At 44.5% G+C, this 18986-nt stretch overlaps 1 protein-coding gene and 1 long non-coding RNA gene across 5 annotated transcripts in view; one reads left to right on the top strand and one right to left on the bottom strand.

The window, feature by feature from the left end:
- GPAM (glycerol-3-phosphate acyltransferase, mitochondrial) overlaps positions 1–18563 on the bottom strand; it is a 68298-nt gene extending 49735 nt beyond the window's left edge. The window contains exons 1-3 of one of the 4 annotated variants that reach the window (XM_043475718.1): positions 18424–18563; positions 9364–9532; positions 7415–7516 (exon numbers count right to left, since the gene is read on the bottom strand). The gene's annotated coding sequence lies outside the window, so the exon portion shown is untranslated. Of the gene's footprint in view, positions 1–7414; positions 7517–9363; positions 9533–10537; positions 11413–18423 lie in introns of those variants that run through there. The other 3 variants (XM_043475716.1, XM_043475717.1, XM_043475719.1) reach the window with 3 other exon arrangements.
- Positions 7120–10463, top strand: LOC122446035. Its single transcript, XR_006270759.1, has 5 exons — positions 7120–7234; positions 7421–7502; positions 8116–8333; positions 8868–9388; positions 10180–10463. It is a non-coding gene; the product is annotated as an uncharacterized LOC122446035 (long non-coding RNA).
- Positions 18564–18986: the final 423 nt, after the last annotated feature.

The raw sequence follows: 18986 nt of genomic DNA, 5'->3' as shown, positions 1-18986 counted from the left end.
AGACCAGAAGAGATCTTTCCAAGAAGAGGGGACTACACCTGCCAAAGCCCCGAAGGAAGACAGAGCTTGGCAGAGAGGACTGGACAAAAGCCAGTGCGGGCTGGAGGGAGTGAGGGGGAAGGTGGTGGAGGGAGGGGTTGGGAAGACAGAAGGGGCCAGATAGAATAGGGCTTTTTAAGCCATAGTCAGAAGTTTGGAAAATTAGAAAGAAAGCGATGACGTGTCACACATGTTGAGGAGGAATCCACATGCCCTTTACTCTATCAAGATTAGAGAAGAATGCATCAAAACAGGATCTCTGGACTCAGACAGCCTGGAGAGAGAAATGTGCCTTGATTCAGGAACTTTGGGGTAAGCAGGGGCCTGCCTGGTGCAAATTGGCCTCAGAGCATCTAGGTAAGAGGTAAGTCAGTACATTTTGTAAGCTGCCACTCACTGGCCAATTATTACATGCCACGCACTGTTTTCAGTACTTCATAGGCATGACCTCAATCAATTCTTTGTATCAGTCACAGTGCAGTGTGGAAAAGAGCCCGTGCCAGACAGCCACTAACAAACTTGAATAGAGTTCTGCTCAGAAAGTTCTTAGAAGAACTGAAAGGACCAAAGGGGACAGTGAGGCAGCCCGTAGCAGTAGAAGATCACTACCTTCCCTGGGGCTAGAGTGACAAAGCCAGGTGCTAACAGAGCCAGGAACCAGAACCAACTAGGCAACAGCTGGGACCAAGGAGAGACAGGCTGCCTGAGAGGAGCCGAAATCACACTGGAGATGTCCCTGGAGAAAGAGGGGGCCACTCTCCCTGGCTTTTACCCCTTTCTGGCTTCCCATCACCTGCCAGTGCTCCTATTGGCTGAAGTAAACTGCAAGGGAGTCTAAGGAATGAAGGTGCAGGGGCTGCCTACCCCACTCACTCCCCCAGCCTCTCCCCAGACAATGAGTAGAGTCGAGAAGGGTGGCAATTGGATCTGAAAGCAAACAGGCAAATAAGGTGCCCATCCTCCTGGCAGCCCCATGAGCTAGGAACTATAAATCCCCACTTTCCATATGGGAAAACTGAGGGGAGAGGTAAATCTGGTATGTGGAAGAACCCCAATTTGAAATCAGATCCCTCCAATTCTAGAGCTCAAACGTATAACTGATATGTTATTCAGTCAGTGTAGATGAGAGCTTAGGAGTTAGGACTGGGCCACCAGATCCCAGGTCTGAAAAGCATATCTTCATGTTAAACCCCACTCCATGAAGGAGCTGAGGATAGTGATACTCAGAGGGGTTTGGCCTAAAAACTGAGCTGCTGCCAGTCGGGATATCAGTGGACTAACCCCAAGTCCTGCCAGCAGAATGTCTGAGAGTTATGCCAGGACTTGGAAGACAGGCCACCTAGGTTCTAGTCATGAAAGTGAAGTGAAAGTCACTCAGTCATGTCCGACTTTTTGTGACCCCATGGACTATATAGTCCCCGGAATTCTCCGGGCCAGAATACTGGAGTGAGTAGCCTTTCCCTTCTCCAGGGTCTTCCCAACCCAGGGATTAAACCCAGGTCTCCCACACTGCAGGCTGATTCTTTACCAGCTAAGCCACAAGGGAAGCCCATGAATACTGGAGTGGGTAGCCTTTCCCTTCTCCAGCGGATCTTCCCAACCCAGGAATCGAACCAGGGTCCCCTGCATTGCAGGCGGATTCTGTACCAACTGAGCTACTAGGTTCCAGTCAGAGTTCTGCCATTTCCCAGCTGTGTGAACCTGGGAAAGTTATTTAACCTCTCTGAGCCCCTATTCTCTCATTTAAAAAGTGGATTTGCTACATATGACTATGTACATATCAACCTATGGCTAATTCATGTTGCTGCATGGCAGAAATGAAACCAATATTGTAAAGCAACTATCCTTCAATTCGAAATAAATTTTTAAAAAAAATTTTAAGTGGATTTGCTAACATTCCCTTACTTACTGGGTTACTTTGAGGTAAAATGAAATAATGTATACAGATAATTAGCATATTGCCTGCCAAGTGGTGAGATTTACTAGATAGTAGCTATTATTATGATTGTTGTTGGTCTCCTCTTGCATAGATTCCAGAGACAAAAGAGATATCCTATTCCTTTGAGCCTAAATCCTGCAAATATTTGTCCTGAAAGCTTCCAAACTCATTTGAGCCATTAAGGTTACTTTGTTCTGGGGAGAACATCATGGTATTGGTCAGGATGGGATAGGTTGCAATTTAGTAACAAATGTCTCAGAGTCCTGAGACACCAAAGATTATCTGCCTATGCTACATGGAAACTGTGGGTTATTACAGGGGCTTATAAAGTCACTGAAGGAGGCTCCAACTTGACACGTGCTTCCTGGATTGCTGAGGCTGGGACCAGAGAGTGTAGTGAACCATGCACTAGGTCTTAATTGACATCACTTCTGTTCCCATTTTGTTAGATAAAGCGTCATATGTAAGCAAGAGAGTGAAGAATTGTAATCCCACCGTGTGCCCAAAACAAGGTAACTAAACATTTATGAACAATGCTAGTGGCTATCAGAACAATCTCAGTGAAGCTTTTGATTGGGCTGGATAAAGCAAAGGCCCCAGTCTGGAATGAAAAGATTCAGGAGCCTTTAACAGGCCAGAACTACCCTATATGACATAATAAAAGTTTGTCTTTTTTGAGAAATGTTTTTGTTGTGGTCACAGAACATAAAACTATTTTAACCATATTTAACAGGACATTTCAGCGGCAATGAGTCCATTCACAGTGTTGTACAACTCTCACCATCATCCATCTCCCAAATTTTTTACCTTCCTAAACTGAAACTCTGTCCCCATTAAACACAAAGTCCCCATTCCCCCTTCCCACCCCCTACTCCCCCACACCAGTCCCTGGCATCTACCAGTGTACTTTCTAACTTTATGAATTTGACTATTCTAGGTACCTCATATAAGTGGAATCAAACAGTATTTGTCTGTACCTACTGTGTATTAGAATGCAGTTTTTAGGTTGACTTAACGTATACCCTACAATTAGGTTTTTTCTTCCCCCCTCTGCTATACAGTAGGTTCTCATTAGAAATCTATTTTATGCATAGCCATGTGTACATGTTAATCCCAATCTCCTAATTTATCCCCCTTCTTTTCCCTGTTGGTGTCCATACATTCTTTCTCTACATCTGTGTCTCTATTTCTGCTTTGCAAATAAGTTCACCTCTACTATTTTTTCTAAAAGTTTGTCTTCGTTGTGCTTAGAATTGCACCTCTGAAGACATTATGTCTTTTAGGAAAACCTTTTCTTCCTAAATATTGCTAAAGACCACTTCTCTGAAAACCACTGTTGGTTGTTGGAACATATGATCCAAGATGGTTTGTGGAGCTGAGTTGCTGACTGAAAACAAAGCAGCTTGTCTTCTGAAAGAGGGATCCTAATTGGGCTAGATTGTGCTTGCCCAGACTTAGCCAGGACCTTTCTACTGTTGCATAACCTGCTGCCAGATTCTTGAATAGTGATGGCTTGTTGAGCAAGCTCAAGCTCTCGGTGTAAGCCTTTTCTCTGCTTTCACAACCAACCCCATGTCCTGCTGGATTGCTTTCTACCCACCTGAATATGTTTTCTTGGCATCTTTTGCTAGTTCAAGGCCCTTCTTCATTCTCATTTCACACTCTGTCCTTAGCAGACCAGGAACCTAGGAGTTGTTCTTAATTTCTTCCCACATTCGATCTGATACTAACATCTGACAATTTTATCTCAGCTTTCAAACTCATCTCCTTTTATTTTCCTCTCTACCTGAACTGTGTTATTTGAGGACCTCACCACCTTCCCTGGAAGCATAACAGCTAACAACTAGGATACCTCATGTCTGCTTTCTACCCATCACCCTCCGGAACATGCCACACATCAACCAGGATGTACATTTGAAACAATGTAGACAACACAGACAACACAGACAGTGTCAAACACCTCCATTTCTCTACCTGATCCCCACTCCAACTGACGAAAATCTTTTCAACTATTCCTTTAGAACTGCTAGTGCCTGGCACATTCCACCCTTGTTAATCTCACCACCCTCATCTCCTCCCACTTGCCCTCTTTTTCTCTGACTTCAGTCACCATGACTTTCTTTCAGTTCCTAAGAAAAAGGGACTCAGCCCTCTCTTTGCACAAACTACCTTCTCTGCCAGCAGTGGTCTCCCCCACAGCCCTCTTTTTCCTCCCACTCATCCTTCATATAACATAGTTCAAATCTCACCTCCTCATGAAAAACTTTTTGACCCTCAGACTAAGGCAGGTCCCCTGTCATACACTTCTTCTCTAGGGAACTTATCACAGTTTTAATGAATATTAATTAATTGTAGAATTAGCCACATATAATTAGCCATCATCTTTCCCTCTTAAATGTCTATCTTAACATCTCCCATCCCCTTCCTTTTTATCCCTAGCACCTAATAGTGCCTTATACAAAACAGATGCTTAAGATCTATTTGTTAAATGTCTAAATACAAGACACAATTAATCAACAATTAATAAAGAGGGTGTGAATGGCTATTACAATGGTAAAGAGTCCTGGACACAGATAGCTCCAGGGACAGAAGTATTCCAGGAGAGATATATGAACCTAGAGTTTTGGGGGCTCAGGACTCATGTGTCTTGGGGAAGGCATATACCCAAGTCTGACAGGAAGGTAGGAAGCAGATTTCCCATTCCTCTCCTACACCCACTTCCTGAGCGATAGTAGTGGGAACAACATAATGCAAGGGGGAACAGAGGCCCAGATCCTCGGGTAACCAGCAACACAGGGGAGGTGGTCCACCATGGATGAGAACGCCACAGCTGAGAGAGAGGCAAAGTGCGCAAGTGCCCAATACGCTTGAAGGAAGGGACTGGAAAACACTTGAAAGGGAAAGCTAGACATGACTGGAGACAGACTTATTTTTATTTTTCTTCTCCTAGAATCAGTCTTTGTCAAAAAGGAAAATACCCAGGAGAATAACTTTCCCAAAAGAAAATCTTAGAACATCTATGTCCCCAAAACTAATGAAAGTAAATTTATTTAAAAGTGTTCTAAAAATGAGCCTTAGTTGAACTACAATTGATCTTTCCTCTAATTAGACTTAATAAGTTTCTAGCTGACTTTGAACTCATTAGAAAAAAAGAATAAATGCAGAGTAGTTTTGTCTCTCCTTGTCCTCTTCATGAATTTTTTTTTCTCTTTTAACTTACAGTTTTCCCAAAAGAAAATCTGTCCAAAGTAAAGAGTGTTATCAACCCAGTTTCCAGTGATCTAAATTACCTGATATAAAGTGAAACCCCAATAAGCATAATACAATTGACTGTGGCTTTAACCAAATATTTTCTGCTGGTCATCATCATATTACTCCATAAAATATTTGAAATTTGTTACAAGGATGACCTTCAACATGAAGTAAGGTATTAAACAACAGGCTTTCCATAATTGAGGGTCATGGGTTGAAATCCTGTCTCCTAGGTCCACTTTGTCATTCTGCTGTTTTGGTGTGGGATTAAGTCTGACCCTTCACTCAATTAAGATGACTTCCTGTTGCATATTAAATTTTGCTTAGAAGATGGCAAAACATTTCCCCCTTTATGAAACTATGTTAAATATTTTTTTCCCAGAGGGTCTCTGTTCTAGCCCTGTGTTCCTACCTTACCTCTGTGTGTAAATTTAGCCCACATACATGAATTGTAGAATTCCTAGTAGCCACTAGAGGCTACAGGTGGGATTAAACAGACCTTAATATCCACAATGTTGATTTTCCTATAGATTATTTATAAGTGATTTTCTTAAAGAACGGGCCATCTAAATTTCTAAGTCACCTGCTCATTAATTTTTGAGTAAATATAATCTAGGCAAAGGGTGAATTATATCTAAAGTCCCATCAACTAAGTAACTCCTGGAATGAAAGAACTTTAGCCTCCCAAAGATAAGGTTTAGCTATCTTTAAGCTCTGCAGGGCGATAGTATGCCTTATGTACACAGCAGAAATTTCTTAGTGATAATAATAGCTACAATAATAAAATTATCTACTTGGTCAGTCACCACACTTTATAAACCATGGTGATTCAGCTAAATTCAAATTAAGTAGAGTAGTCAGCTGGCTCACCTTTGCACGTGACCTGCAATCTGTTTTTATTTATGAAACCAGAGCTGCCACCTTTAAAAATACTGTCATTAATGAGTCCTGGGCTTCATGGTTACAACATGGCTACTATTCAGACACATCCAAAATTATAATTATTCTGAGCTATTAATTAAAGCTGGACAAACTATATTATCCAGAACAATGAAGGGTCTTGGGATGCTGAATATAAAACTTAATGTATGGTTTTAAGCTGTGCTTGCTCCATTTCCCTCATCTGTAAAACGAGACTAATAACTGTACAGACTTTATAGAGTTACTCTGAGGAATAAGAGTTAAAATCCATAAGGCTCTAGGACGATGTCTATGAGAACTATATAATGTTTGCAGTCATAATAAGAATTCCCAGGAAAATGTGCAGGTCCTCTAGAAGGAAGGCTGCACTTGATCCAATTATCAATCCCACTTGCTTTCACAGATCAGGCTTGATTAATGTGATTTTTGAGAATCACCAGCTTCCCCAGCTCCAACTCTACAAATTTCCCTTTTCCACTTAGAAAAGTTCTAGAATTTTCCTTTGAAACTCACACTACAGATTGAGTCAGTAAAGTCTTTAAAGCAGTAGTTAGTAACTTCTTAGAATTAGGGAACACTTTGAGAGTCTGATGAAACTCTAGACTTTCTCCTTTTAAAAAATTGTATATGTAAAAAGTTTCTATTACATTTCAGGGGGCTCATGACCCCCATCCATGATCATTCACGGACCCCAGATTTTAAGAATCAGTGTTTGAAAGCATGGCTTGGAAGAGAGCCGCCTTCATATCTTGCTCTTTTAACAATGTCTGAAACAAAATGAGACAGAAACACATACTTGCACATTGTAAAACTGTTAGCCAGGGGAAAAGGGGGCCAATAAATAAAGGATTTTGATGAGGATGAAGATGATGGAGGAGGAGGAGAATGAAGAAGAGAACACGAGAGGGAGGAGGCGTCACCCCAAGTGAATCGAGGTTGGTAAACTAAATGCACACTTCTGCCTTCACGTGAGCCACACATGCAGCAGGGCTTTGAACTGGCAAAGACTGTATGACTGTTATTATTGGCAACTCAAGGCAGTTTATCTGATTGTATCACAGCTTTCTTTTCAACCTCAAACAGGTAAAATATTATCACTGGGGCTCTTCACCCCTGTTCCTTGGCTCAGACACAAAAGAAATGCTAATTACGGGAACTGAGCTGTGAATTTTGAGTGACCATAGGGACCAAATGATTATCTGGTTGTCTTAAGTTGTGGGAAATTTGTTAGGGGGTATTAAAATTACACTAACTGTTTTTTACCTTAAGTGCTCCACCTGGAGAAGTATTCAAGTCTCCTGATAAAGAATGATTTCGAAGAGGTAATAGCATCGGCCAGAAGACCTCTGGGGTGAGTCAAGGGTACTGTAAGGAGAAAAGCCCGAGTGAGGCTGGTGTGCCCAGCCGGGGTGGTGAGATGGGTTTGCCACCCTGACTCCAGCTGACGAGGGCCCCTACGCGTCTCCTGTTTCTAACAGTGATGAATGCCAGAAACCCAAAAGGAAGAATAATATATTTACAACAAAGATCACAGAACGAGGCCAAGGACTCGGTTACATTTCTGCCCCATTACCATCTTAGATTGCATCCATGCCTCTAAAAGCCGTCTTCCCAGGGTCTCCAAGCAATGACATATTCTTACCTGTGCTGACCTCTGCTCCTTGGTCTTCTACCATCACCACCCCCTGCTTACTGTGCCCCCGTCCCCAAGGCCATCACTTTGTTCTTGGACCCTCCCAAGCTCACCCCTGGCTCAGGGCTTCTGTATTTATTGTTTCCGCCAGGAACATTCCTTCTCTAGATATTTGCATGGCTGACTCATTCTTATGTTTAAGTCTCAGCTCAGGTAGCAACTGAGCTGACTCTGTCCCCTGCCCTGTCACCTGCTTTATTTATAGCACTCATCACTAGCTGGAAATAACCTCTTGATTTGTTTTCTTCATATTGTCTGTCTTCCCCATTAGAATGTAAGCTCCACGAGCGTGGGGATCATCTATGCCTTGGTCACAGCTGCAGCACCCGAGGTTTAGTGCAGAGAAGGCACTAGACATGTACTTGTTGGCTAAAGGAATGAATGATCATCATAACAGCTACATTTATTGAGCTCTTCCTCTGTGCCAGGCACAGAGCTGCAACTTTTTATAAATACCATCTCACTGAATTCTCACAGCGGCTCTCCAAGGTGAGTCTCTCTTATCCCCATGGTACAGATTAGGTATCAGAGAGGTGATGAGGCTTTTCCAATGTCAAAGCGAGTGAGTAACTAAGACCTGATTTGAACCAAGGTGTATTTAGCTCCAACGCAGACTCTCTAAATTAGGAATCAGTAGGCTTTTTTTTTTTTTTTCCTGTAAAGGGTCAGATCATAAATATTTAAGGTTTTGCAGGGTCCCTATCACAACTACTGGACTCTTGTAGAAAACAACCATGACAGACATAAACAAGGGCATGTGGCAGCGTGCCAGCACAACTCTGTTTACAAGCGGGGGAAGGGTTTGGCCTATGATTCACAGATCCCTCCTTTATGTCATAATTCTAGCTATGCTTTCCTAGAAGGGGATTCAACACAAGAGGAGGAGGGGAGTAAAATAAAAACATCACACTGTGTGCTCGTCAAATAAGAAAGACAGCAAGTGGATTAACTAAGTTTAAAAAAAGGCAAAATAGACAATGAAATTCAGGTGGGAGTTGTGACTCTACTGATTCAACTTTTCAGCTGAATTATAACCATCACTGAAGATAACTGGAGAGTTTGGTGCAGACAGGGAAGCCTGGCGTGCTGCAGTCCGTGCGGTCGCAGAGTCAGACATGACTGAGCAACTGAACAACAGCAAGGTATTCTGTTTGAACCACGGTCCCATTCATGTTGTAATGACAGGTGATCTCACCTGCCAACATGCGAACAGACCCACATACCCTCCATCCCAGCAGGCCCAAGGTAGGCAAGATTGAAGGACAGAGTAAGCCAAGGCACCCTGATTGCTAAAACTCTTCCTCTCTCCACCACTGAGCCTGAAAACTTCAGTCTCTTCTTCCCAGGCAAATGTCTGAGTTCACTGGCAAGAGGTGAAAGACGTGAATCACAGGTCGGAGCCAACCCAGAGACATCTCTTGAAGCCTCGTTGAGGAGGAGAACATACTGGGTGCCCAGCTGTTTAATCAGAGTGGCTCTCGAAACTGAATATCAGCATGAAAGCAAAAGATCAACTCACCAGAACCTTGAGCCCGGGTTGAAAGGTGAGAGCTGAACTTTGGGAAGATGGGAGGCAGGAACAAAGGTGCTTTCTGTAGTGCTTAGCTGGTGCGTGGGCAAAGGCTGGTGTGGGCTGGAGCCGTGGAGGACAAAGCCTCCTCACTGCACAGTTTTCCTCTCGGGCAGCCCTAAGGCATCAGAAACACGGTGGATAAAATACTCATTTCTCTCTTACCCTGAAGAAAGAATCCCTCTGGAAACAACATATGATTCTTTTTTTTTTTTAACATATGATTCTTATCTTAGACCAATAGGTGAATTTTCCTCAGTCTGTATGCAATTTTCTAAACATGGGCTTTAAATGTTTGAAGAATGACAAAGATCCAAACCTTAGTCAGGGCCCTGAACCTTCTCTTCTCCGAGGCCTGCATGTGTACTTTCTTGTAAAATACAATTCTCATAAGAATGCTGCTGAGTCAGTTTAACCAGAGTCCCCACCTTTGACCTCTGATTAGGTTCCTTATCCTCTGCCATCTCCCCAAGTGATACTTGACACCTTAGACTTTCAGCAAAGAATCCTATTAGGTCAGTCCACCCAGAATCCCCCTCATCCTTGATGTTTCCTCTTGGCAGTTTTCTACCCACTGACCCCCAAACTGCTCCTTAGCTATAAATCCCCACTTGCTCAGGCTGTACTTGGAATTAAACCCAGTCTCTCTCCCCTACTGCAAAATCCCATTACAGCAGTCTCTATATTTATCACAGTGGTCTTGAGTGAAGCCTGCCTTGCCATCTTGAACAAGTGTTGTTGATACTTTTTTTTCTTCTAACACAGAAAGGCACCTCCAGCATGGTAGAACCAGCATCTGAAGGGGAATCTAGAGATGCAAGATCTGCATTAACAAGATGTCCTGGGTACCTCTTCCCACTCTCTTTTTTTTCTGAGCCTATTTTCTTATCAGTAACATAGCAAGTCAATTTTATACCTTTTCATCCATCTTTTTGTCTGTTTAACATCTACTATATGTATTGTTATTAATATTCATATTTAAGATCCTTTCTACTATTATAAAAATTGATTTCTATTGAATACTTGGTATTTACCAGAATTGTGCCATATGCTTTCCATATGTTCTCGTATTTAATTCCTACAACATCCCTATGAGGAGAAACCCTTCTGATTGCAGACTCACCGGTATGACAGCTCAGGTTCAGGAAGGTAACATAAATTGCCCAAGGTCAACTGGAGAGTATTTGGCAGAGTTGGAATTTGAGCCTGAACCTTTTTTCTTTGAGAACTGCACTATCTTCATGAGTCTTAGAGCCCCTGGTCAGGGTCTAAATGGAGAGGAAAAATGCAGATTCAAACTGTCTTGCCTAACTTTTTACTACTGCACCACAATTTCTCTCACTGATTCAGGCTATAAAATACCAGGGTGTTTTTCCTGGAGGAGATAGTGCTGGACCTGCCAGGGATGTTCAGTGCATGGTCTTGAGACGCTTAAAACCCAGGAAAGATGATAAAACCCATGACTTTATCCAGGCCCCAGGAGTCCTGATAACCCACAAAGTGCTGTCATCCTCGATGCCTTAGAGTCATTTTTGTGCTAAACCAACAGCAAACAATGGCATCTACAGATCTCTGGTTATTGGAGAATCTTTTCTCTTTGCTAAAGAGAGGCAGTCCCTTTATGGATGGACCAAGTCAACAGTCTAGTGATACAAGCACTCCTTGAAACAAACTGTTAAAATTTCTTTTTTGAAATGACATATCCATGTTGACTTGACAGGGAGGAGGTTGCAGGCACATGGTAGGATAAGGGTAGATTCCCAGAAACAGAAGAGCAAGGCTGGCAAAGTTACTGGTTTGTGCAGAGCTGACTCTTGGGGTGGAGGAGAGAAAAGAGGAATGATTTTAATTATTGAATGTCTATACGATCCAGGTGCTTTTATATACACTAAGCATTAGGTCTTGACAACAATGTATAGTTTCTATTTGACAGATGAGGCTAGCAAGATAGACAATGCGAATTTGTATGACTCAGGGACCTCAAACAGGGGCTCTAGAACAACCTAGAGGGTTGGGATGGGAGGGAGGTGGGAGGCGAGTTCAAGAGGGAGGGGACGTATGTATATCTATAGCTGATTCATGTTGATGCTTGGCAGAAACCAACAAAATTCTATAAAGCAATTATCTTTCACTTAAAAAATAAATACATTTTTAAAAAAGAACATTGTTTCAATAAAAGCTAAAAAAAAAAAAAAAAAGAAAAGAAAAACCCAAATAGGACTTCTAGCTCTTTTTTTTTTTTTCAATCTTTACCTCAGTGCCTGTGTAGACACCTTCCTACTCTAATTCAGATTTTCATGAAGCAGATGGCACTAGAATACCAGTATATTTAGGCTGTAAAAACTAATACAGTGCAGAACATAAAATCTCAATAAAATAGGATGAGTTAACAACTCCTAATGTGGTTTCTCAAACTTAGATGTCATCTGATCCAATAGTTCCCCACTGGGGATATTTGGAAATATCTGGAGATACTTCTTGTTGTCACAAAAGAGTGGAGGTGTACTACTGGTATACAGTGACTAGGATGCTGCTAGCATCCTGCAATGCACAGGACGGGTCCACAAAAAATTATGACCCCTAACGTCAATAGTGCCAAGGTTGAGACAATCTAATCCAACCAAACATGATTCACTAGGAAACCATGACCCAGAGAGATGAAGAGACTTATCCAGGGCCATACATCAATCATATGCCTGGTTGATGACATCCCCTGGAGCCTTCTACAATTGTTTCTTGCCAGACCTCAAGGCTAACCAGCCGGAAGGCTGCCTGTGGTAAGAGAGACCGGTTCAGTGGGAAGGAAAGCTCATGTTGGCATAATGGCCCAGGTAAACCAAACATAATCGCACCAGTTCAAAAGGACCACAACTCTTCAGTCTGGATCATCCCCTGAATAAGCAGCAAGGGAGGTTCTGGAACTAGGAGACCAGAACTCAGAACACAGAGTATTCACCTGGAAGCCTTTACTGCCCACCAGCTTCATCCTCCCACTCCTTCCTTTCCTGAGGGTTGCAAACCAAACACAATCATCAAGTCAAAAAAAATTTTTTTTATTTTAATAATTAAATAGGCAAGTTAAAAATATTAATGATTAAGTGGTCATATTAGGTCAAGTAGAAATTGCCAGAAACTGAGTCTCTCTAAAACATACTAGTCATTTGCATTGTCATTGTCACCATCAACAATTTTTAGACCACTTATGTGTCAAGAGACATGCTGGGACCCAGGGGAGAGATGGGCAGAAGGAGAAGAGGATCTCCACCAGAAACACACAGAAGTTATATCCTTGACCCCAAGAAGCATTAAGTCCAAATGTGAGGGTCTCCTTTGCAATTGCCAGCACAGAGCAAAGCACACATTGCAAAACAGGTCAAATAAAGCCCTTCTTAAAGCTAACTAGCTAAACCTTGTATGAGTGACTCATTTTAAACACCTTTTAACATTCAACTTCAGTCCAAGAATTTGGACTTTACCACTTGTATAATATTACTGGGATTTGGTTTGCCTGGTGGAAATTCTCTTCTAAGCATCAAGCCTTGGGGGCGGGGGTGGGGGGCGGATTTTCAATGCCCTAGATAATACCTGGAGTGGCAGGTAACCAAGTGCAATATAGGACTTCATCTATCAGAGCAGATGCTTGAACCCCAAGGTCCCCTAACCTAAGAAGGTAGGCAGAGGGCCCCCCAAAAGGCAACTTTGAGCTAGAGTACCAGCATCTTTTCCAGTAAGTCTCTAAGCTGCATCTCAGTGGAAGATGGGGATCTCAGTTAACACAATTCTGCAAGATCAACTTTTATCTTGAAATTTTAATGAAAAATTAAACATCCTGATAACAGTGAGTACTAATGGCTTTTATTTCCATCACAAGTGCTTTCTGAGATGGATAATTCCCTTTTAGATTTTCATGAGTTTGACCCAGAAATTGGATATTCAAGGCATTAAACATACAGAAGCCTGGGCCGCCAAGAAAACAGTAGAGTCTATTTAAGGACTGGGCTGCCACAGGCGGCTAAGTGTCTTGGGGAAGTGAGTGGAATTTGAATACAGCAGCTCTCCCACTCTGCTGCAGACTAGAAAATCAGATACTAAGACAGACGGCCCAGGGGCTCCTGCTTGGGTTTGGACATAGGTGTTAATTTCAGTGATGAGCAGCTTCTTGGGCAATGATTCCCAAACCTTGAACTATCGCTTTTTTATTCAGCCCAGCCAAAATATTAAAATTCAACTCAGCAGAAATGGACAATCTACAAACATCATCATGTAATAAAAGAGAAAAATGTTTTAACAGCCCAACAAGCAGGACCGACAGCTTCTCAGAACAATGGGAAGTTTCTCAAATTGGATATCCATGGCCACATCTTAAAGAGCTGCTACTTTGTCCTCAGGTCTTATGTCATCATAGACTAGAAAAACCTCATAGACCAGCACCCATCTGCAGTCTGGAGTCTGGGTATTGTGAGCAGCCACTGGAGTTGTGTGAAGAGACTCAGCTTAAAGGCTTGAGACTTGAGACTTGAGACTCAGCTTAAACAGAGAAGATACTCCAGGGCAAGGATAGGGAGGAGTGAGGGGGTGAAAACGGGGGGACAGCAGTTTCCCTGAGAATAAGCTGCTCTGCCCTCTGGAGGCCCTCTGCACGCTGCACTGTCACAGTACGTTGCTTGCTTAATCACCCGTCTCTTCCACTGGGCTTTGAGCTCCTTGAGAGCAGTGTCTGTGCCTTGTTGCCCCAAGTCCCAGGGCTAATGAGATGTGGTCGTGAGGCAAGGGGGCACTGGAAGGAGCAATGGCAAAGCACAAGGGACACACAGTGCTGCTTCAAGACCCACGTGATCTGAGGATCTGGAGGGCACATTTTCTATTATCTAGTCATGCATGCAGTTTCTACCTGGTGGAGTGAAAGGGGTTCCACCTCCATCCTACCTGGCAGACTCATCCTGAGTATCAGCCCACAAAAGAATTGAAATGTGCCCAAGAGGAGCTTGGTGGGGGTCAGGTGCCAGGGGACCCCTGAGCGATGGCTCAGGTCTGATCCTTGGTCTCTGAAGCTGTTTGGGCAGCAGCAGGACTACAAGTGGGAGCAGCCAGCCTCCTGCCCACTTGCTGCTCGATCCTCCTGTTTCCCCGCTGCCAAGTCTGAGAAGGGTTCTCAATTCCAAGGTTTTCACTTCTCCCAGACCCTTGTTCCTCATAGTCACATTCTGGAATTGACTCAAAGAAAAACATCACTGACACTGTTACCAGGAGCTCCCAGGGTTAAGCTCCACAACAAGCTCCCCTTCCCTGCAGAGAAAGTCCAGCCCACAGGGAAATAGATGTTGCTTTCTTTCAAGACTCATTTTGGGAGTGTTTTTTGTTTTGTTTTGTTTTGTTTTTCCAGTCAACCTGATTTCTGGCAGGACGCTGAAACTCAATAGACAGGACCAACTTCAGCTGAACTTCCTGCCAGCCCCACCGGCCACTGGATGGAAGCCAGATGCAAAACTCAGGCAGCAAATGTGCTGAGAGAAGGGGAGGATAGGGTGGGGAGACAACACAGGAGCCCAGGAGTGATGATTGAGCGTTTTCATTAGCTGACTCAGTGCAACAACCAGGAGCCCTGTTAAACATCTGAAATGCAGCCTAGGGGCTGAAGAACTAGGTTCCACGTTGATGGGATTAGTGAAGGTGTTGGTTCTGGGAACTGAATGGTGAAGGTGAGTTTCCCATTGCAAACATCCTGCTATTTTCTGCTTTTGACCTGTTGGGGAGAATTGACCTTGGGGTACCACTCACTATTTAAAGTCTTGCTGGAAATGGCCTTTGTCTAGTGTATTATTTACAGCGTAGCATCTCTTTTCCTTTCTCAACATCCAGTCTTCCGTGACTCTCCCACCAAAGAGGGTCTGAAGTCCTGAATCCTGGTGAATTCACTTACATGACTTAAGATATCAATTCTCCTGCCTGCTACCTACTGCCTGCTCCCTACTGCCATGCCTGCTCCCTTCTGCCATCACTGCCGAAAACACTGATGGCCCTGGGAGGTCCTACTAAGCCTTGTGACCATTGAGCAACAGGTGGGAGTTGGCTAGAAGACAACTGAAGGCAAAAGAATGAAGTCCCAGCTAAGGAAGAGGGGATGGAGGGAGAATTGATTTGTTTCTGAAGGTCATGGGCACAGGGTCCCCAGTGGGAAGGTGGAAAAGAATTGAAGTTGCTGACACCGTTCTTTCAGGAACTTGAGACTGACCATTTCCTTTCATCACTCTCTGCAGGCTCAGGCTTCCCGTCACCTCCCGGAACTTCTGCCTTTGTCTGGAAAAAATGCTAACCAGCTCCTTACAAGAGCTGTCAGTGAAGCCCCGGCCAGAGGGCCCACAAAGACACTGTGTGCAGTGGGAAAGGAACATGGTGCTCCTGGGAGGCTGGGCGGGTGGGGAAGAGGGGCAGCCAGAGAAGATGATGTGCCCACCCCGAGGTACTCGCGCCCCCACCCACTCTCCTCCCAGCCTGTCCGTGCTTGGAATTTCACCACCAGAGAAGACCGCCCCAGGTGGGTTAATCATCCAGGATGGAGGTGTAGGAACCTGGGGGAGAAAGACACTGAGAACCTGTTTTCTGCACCCCCAGCCACCCCTGCCATCCCTGGGAAGGGGTTAGGGATTTTCAGCTGATAGCAACAATCCCAGGGGACAGAGGACATTGGGCGCCAGCGATGGAGTAGGATGTGAGGGTGCTGGAAAAAAGGGATTCTAGGAGACCGGCCAGCTCTTCCTCTGTCCTCCTTGAGCTTGGGCCCCGCCTCTCTCCAGCAGTGGAGGCAGCCAGGTAGAAGAGCACTGGACAGGGAGTCAGGAGGCCCCTGTTTCATCTGCCTCAATCCTGCTGCAGGTCAAGGAATCGTCAGACACCAGAGTGCAACAACTCAGTCTCAGGAATCATTCAGCTCATCAAAGAGGACTTTCTCATTAGCTCTCCACCCCCATCTGAATCAAGTCCTTTGTTCTTTTTTCTCATCACAGATGGGGACGATCTATTTATTTGTGTAATTGTTTTGTTTGTTTATTTACCACCTCTCATCCCCCACCCTGTTGAACTGTAACCTCCCTGAGGACAGGGAGCTTCCTCTGCTTCATTCTCCACTACATCCCAACGCCCCTCACACAGGAGGCACACACCACTGTTTAAGGAAAGCAGATTCTTTATTACCAAGGTAACCGCATGAGAGAAGTCTTAGAACCATTTTACAGATGAGGAAACAGGGGCTTAGACAATTTAAATAGTCAGTGGAAAAGGCAAATGTCGGCCGTGGATCTGAATGGCCCTTCCCCCATGCTGTACTATGTTTGTAACAAAAATGACCAGATGACCAGACAAGGGAGATGCCCTTAAGCTGTGGGCATTGGCTTAGGCTTTTCAGGCTGTGATGCTGTAGGACCAGACGCCCAAGATGGCTGGAGAAGAGGAGGTGGGAGGAGGGAGAGGGGTCTCTCGAGAACAGAGAGCAGCTCAAAGCCAGAGTCCCCGGGTAGGTGCCTGGTCTTGCCACGTCAGGCGCTAGATCAGGATAAGGAATCATAACTCTGTGCACTGGGCTCATCCTCTACCTCTTGACATTTCCCTGAAAGTTATGAGGCAGAAGCAGGATTCACTTTGATGAACTTCTCAGACCAGTGACTCTGAAGAGTCTCAAGAAATCCAGCGGGCTCAGTAGAGAAAACTCCCTGGGAACCACCAAGTGTCAGCAGGAAGAAAAACTGTCATCATGTGGGGCAGCTTTGTGGGACCAGGCCCTGACACCCTCCCACAGCAGCTAACAGAGCAGGGACAACTGGATACAAACGCCTGAGAATTAAGGCAACACAGATGGAAACATCTGGAGATTAAGACAGTCACCGAGACAGGAGAAGGGCAATGCTCTTGGCATGGCTATTTCTTCATCAAAAATGTGTAGGGAAAAATCAATTTTAAGAATAACCATTTACCATTTGTTGTTTAGTTGCTAATACATGTCCAACTCTTTTGTGACCCCAGGGACTATAGCCAGCCAGGCTCCCCTGTTCATGGGATTTCCCAGACAAAAATACTGGAGTGGGTTGCCATTTCCTTCTCCAGGAGGTCTTTCTGATCCCATATCAGGATCGAACCCATGTCTCCTGCATTGCAGGCAGATTCATTACCACTGAGCTACCTACCATAAAAGGCTTCTTTTCCACTTAATGCCAAAATAAAATTGTTTTTTGTGGTTTTTATTGCATCATATCCCCCCTCCTCAGCCACCTCTAGATAAACCTAACAATTAGACAAGACAGAATCCATCCTTTCAACTCTCTTTCATTTTCACTCCAAGAATGGTTGGTTAAGTTCCTGCTCACACCACAAGGGCCCTGCTTTCATCTGTAGCAAGGAAGTTCTTTGACATCAAGCTCTGTCTGCCTATCTCAAGCTTGAAAAACACCACTGAGGTGGGACTATGATGAGGACAAGAATGGACAAAGCACATCAAACCCAGATCCCAGACAAAGTGGGAAACAAATTCTCCTAAACAAGGAACTCAGCCCACTCTTCCTTCCCTGATGCCAACATCCCAAGGATCGGTACCACCAAGACACGCCTCTGAAGTTAGATGTGACAATGTTTCAAGCTGAAGCAAATGGATTTCTCAGCAAGTGTGCAAAACCTTCTCAGCAGGGAGCCAGGGAGGAGGATGACAAAGAGGCTAAGGGAGCAGCTAGACCTGGAAGGATTTCATGGGGACAGAAGCACACAGACCTAAATGGCACATCGCCAACCATCACACTCACACCTCTCCAGGTGCAAACATCTCATGCCTTGGCTCTGCCTTTCCATAGAATCCCAAGATTCTGACATCTCTTTCCTTCTACTTCCTTCCTCCACGTCCTTTGCCTTTCCCGGGCAGTTCTCCACCCCAGCCCTGCCCCCAGCCCTCCCACTTCAGTCCCATTTCCTAAGAAACCAGAATCCCCTCCTTCCCCCGCCACCAATTTTTTTTGTTTGTTTAAATACCTATATCCTTGACTCTGTGCTGATTGAGGACTTATTTCCAAGCAGCTGATGAGCAAAGCCGATGGAGACTCTGGAGAAGACTGCCCCAGTCAGGGTGAGGGATGAAAGAATATCTCCTCTGGGTGCTTGTTTGTATGGCCAGAAATGGAAGGACTTTGGGTGCTCGGTAGTAACCTTGGAAAAAAAAATCCCCAGGCGGCAACAAACTCTCCCAATGCAGTTTTGAAACACCATGGGAGGAGGAAGCCCTCTTTGATCAAATAATAACCAGCCAGAGATAAGGCCCGCTAGGCCGAGCCCAGCCGGCCAATCACATACCTCCTTCCCACCGCAAGGACAAACAGACCCAGGCTTCTCACTCACCCAGGAGTGAGTTTCAGGGCTTGTTATAATTTAATGATGCTGCCACTGGTGTCTTCTTGACTTTGCCTGGCGGGGCTTTCTGACTAGGAAGTGAAGCTTGCAACTCAGGAACCTCACTCTCAGTGGAGGCACCCGGCCAAGGGGCTGCAGCTGAGGACCCCACCTGATCACATGACACCCAGCTTCCCACGCTGGTGCTC

Source organism: Cervus canadensis, chromosome 8 (genome assembly GCF_019320065.1).
Source record: "Cervus canadensis isolate Bull #8, Minnesota chromosome 8, ASM1932006v1, whole genome shotgun sequence".
Lineage (NCBI taxonomy): Eukaryota > Metazoa > Chordata > Mammalia > Artiodactyla > Cervidae > Cervus > Cervus canadensis.
This window is presented reverse-complemented; position numbering and strand designations above follow the sequence as displayed.